The sequence below is a fragment of the Nannospalax galili genome, unplaced genomic scaffold, assembly GCF_000622305.1.
Source record: "Nannospalax galili isolate Female #2095 unplaced genomic scaffold, S.galili_v1.0 scaffold1364, whole genome shotgun sequence".
Classification (NCBI taxonomy): Eukaryota; Metazoa; Chordata; class Mammalia; order Rodentia; family Spalacidae; genus Nannospalax; species Nannospalax galili.
In genome coordinates, this window is record NW_008350758.1 from 194,841 (window position 1) to 198,726 (window position 3,886).

Here is a 3,886-nt window from a genome sequence, read left to right on the forward strand (position 1 = left end):
CCTATCCATTTACTTCCATATCCTCCACATTTCCTATCCATTTCCCTGATGCCTGCAGATTATATTCAGATTAATACATCTATGGTTTTGTAGCTAAAATCTACAAATGAGATAGAATATACATGACTTATTTTTATTAGTCTGTTACTTCACTTAGTATAACAGTTTCTAGCTCCATCATTTACCTGCACATTTCATGACTGAGGAGTTGAGGCCATTGATATTGGGTTATTGTATAAAGGTATAGATCGGTTACTATCATTTTATTTTCTGTGTTCTTGGTGTTATTTGTGTTTCCGTACATTACACCTTCATTTGTTTTCTCGTAACCTTTTGTGTGTGGTCATTATTTCCGTCCTTTGTGTTGCTGTGAGTATTCTCTGTAGGGCTTGCTTGGTGGACATGAACTCTTTCAGTCTATTTGCATTATGGAAGATTTCTCTTCCCTTTCCTGTATAATAGACAGTTTTCTGGGTAAAGAATGCTCGGTTGGCATCTATGATCATTTAGAACCTGGAAAACTTTGTTCCAGGTTCTTCTAGCTTTTACGGTTTGCGTGGAAAAATCAGCTGTAACTCGGATGGGTTTTAGCTCTGCGTTCTCTCTCTGTTCTGTACATTCCATGTCTTCACTGTGACGTGCCATGGGGGTTTCTTTCCTGGTCCTGTCTATTTGGTGACATGTGTGATTCTTGCTCTTCTCTCAGTATGACTTTCCTAAATTTAGGAACGTTTTCTTCTACAATCCCATTGAAGGTCTGGTCGATGCCACTGTTCTGAAATTCTTCTCCTTCCTCTATGCCTATGGTGCATAGATTTGTTCTTTGCACACTGTCCCACATTTCGTGTATGTTCCATGCCTCTGATTTGTTCTTTGCACACTGTCCCACAGTTCATGTATGTTCCACGCCTCTGTTTCTTTTCATTTATTCCTATTCTTTGCTTGACAATTCCAATTCTTCAACTGTGTTTTCCAGTCTTGATATTCTGTTTTCCATTTGTTGGATGAGCTTGTGCTCCAAGTGGCAAGCTAGACTGGCAAGCAGTGGACAGATGCCTTCTTCTCTAGCTGGGATTCACCAGCTTGCTTCAGTCACCTCAAACTAATTGGACTGTAAGACCTTCTGCAGGAGGGGAGGGGCAGAGGGAGTCAGTCACCCCTCCCACCCAATCAGTCAGCATTAGCTACATGAGGGGGAGGGCTAAGGAGGGGGACAGGGGTCGCCAGAGAAAGGGGAAGGGAGCCTGATTCAGTTTCCCAAATCCAGAAGGATGGAGATAAGCACCTCAAGGCTGCCTGTGAGGTAATATGACCCGACCTGGAGAAGTTGACAGGAATCAGGGTAGAGGGCAGCCAAACCCCATATGCTTAATGGGTTTAGCGGCAGTTATACATTGGAACATAAAATAACTAAAAAGATGCAGTCCACGCAGGCACGGGGGGACTCAAAGGGGGAAATCCCTGGGCAAGAGCCATCCTGTAAATGTGGGAAAATAGCTCAGGTGCTTGAAAAGTAAGATCTGCTGTCAAGTGTGTCTGAGAAGTTGTTAAGGGCTATAGAGACCCTAGAAAAAAAAATTTATGAGTCTTGGATGCAAGAGAGGTATCCAGAGAGGCAGTCTGGCCACATTTGTGCATAATTAAGGATTTGTCCACTGCCAAGGCAACAGCCTCAGAGGAGGCTGAAAAGGCTAATGAGTTACTGGCAAATTCAGTCTCAGCCTCAGAACTTGAGGGAAAAATGGCAGATTTTAACTTGCATAAGGTTAGGGGATGTAACCTGAAGGCTCCTCCAAAAAGCTGGAGCTGATCCAGGGCAAGTGTGTGCGGCACAGAGCTTAATGGGAAAAAGGGGTGGAGCTACTGTCATATTGGGCATGGGCAAATGCCAAAGGAGAGAAGATAGGGCTGGGAGATGGATGGCAAATGTGTTTCAAATACGGGAAAGGAAAGCCTATGAAAATCCATGTTTTTGTAAGTCACCCCACTCCCAAATGTCATATAAACTGCAATATCCTAATAGGATGCCTATGTCAGTTTGTCAGCTCTAGGGCCTCAGAGCATGTGGGCACGAGTCTCCCAGGGAGGGCAAAGTGAAAAAATTGGTGAAACAGGGGACCAGGAGTCAAAGGACTCAGGAAAAAAGAGAGATAGTAGTAAGAAAATAAACAGCCTAGAAATAAAATTAGCTAAAGCTGCCCCTCGGATTCAACCTTTGATACAAAAAGAAAAATGATACTCCACACTGGAGCTGTTGAAACCAGGAAATGCTTTCAAACAAAAAATCAAAGAGCCCCTCACCACATGGCTCATGAGGGTATGGGATATGGGAGCAAAAAAAATGTTAAAGTCCTTTAGAAGCGTAACAGCTGAGTTATATATCCACCCACCCATCATTGCCACATAGGCTGTTTAACCTAGGCCAGTACAGGAGGGAGCAGTCTGCAATGGAATGGCTTGTGCAAGGCATTACAGATACATGATCATCACCAATGGAAACTCCCATGATTATCAGGGGCTGACAGGCATTATTGAGAAAACTAGGCATAAGGAAAGCAATATGTGATGCCCAGTTCACTGGGTCATATAGGGTTGTGTTCACCAGAGATATAATGGAAAACTTGATTCAACAGGGATCTCAAGATCGGTATGGAGCTTTAATGGTTTTGCTAAGTCCCTTAGTTAGGCAAGATCTTTGTGAAGTAGGAGAGGCTTTGGCAGATATAAATGACTTTGATTCAACAGGGACCTCAAGATCGGTATGGAGCTTTAATGGTTTTGCTAAGTACCTTAGTTAGGCAAGATCTTTGTGAAGTAGGAGAGGCTTTGGCAGATATAAATGACTTAAACCAGTGCGTAAAACATGTCTGTAAAATAATAGAGCAACCTAAAAGAGATATATATAAAAAAAACAAAATAAATTGTCAAAAAGCCAAATTCTGTGCTAATGAGTTTCTGGAAGGCTTTAAAACCTGAGGAACAGTTCACAAAAGGCACGCAAAGGATGAAAACTACCCCAGGGGTGGGTCAGGACCCCCGAAGATTAAACAAGGTACATTTCTCTCCTGGGAAAAGTTATGCTAGTGTGGGAGGAAGTTTGCACGTCCAGGGCCTCCCCTAGCAACCAGGTATGGTCAATGGAGAGACAACAGACGCAGCTACAGACAGGAGGCAGACCCATGGCCTACCTGACCTGGGGAACCAACGGGTATAGCAGGAACAAGAGGAGCCCTCTTCCTCCTTGGCCCTGTGCAAGGTCGGGCAACTTGAACCAGCCCCAATGAGTTTATCAAAGATAAGGAAATGCAGGGATTCTCCATGTAAAATCCCCAGAATGTGGAATGACTCCAAAAAGATAACTAAACATAGTAAAGAACTAAGTTAATACCTCTTATTTGTGCTATTGTACCCAACATAAATATGTTGAGAAAAAATTAATACAAATGGACAAAATCTTTCCATGCTGTGTTAGACCTTGTCTATGTTTAATTTAGTTTATAATGTTAACCTCTGAGTGTTCTATAAATGTGAAATCCATTTAAGAGATATACCTGAAGAAACAAAGGCTTCCTATAGCTATAAAATTCTTGGAAGCTTTATGGTCAGGTAAGGCAAAAGTGACACCCACCAGAATGGTTGGGAAAAGTCTACAACAGCCTGATCCTGTAGATGCCAGAGTAAAAAACAAATATGTTATAAAAATAAAAACAGAGGCTTCCCCAAACTGTACAATTGTTAAATAAAAATTCCAGTACCAGGGATAGGTTGCCCGCCATGAGCTATTGACTAGAGAGACCCTGGAGGGCCTCAAAATGATAAAGGCTATAGCCACTAATGTTGGTTGCAGGCCAGGAACTGTCAGTAAGGCCCTTGTTGCTGAAGATAC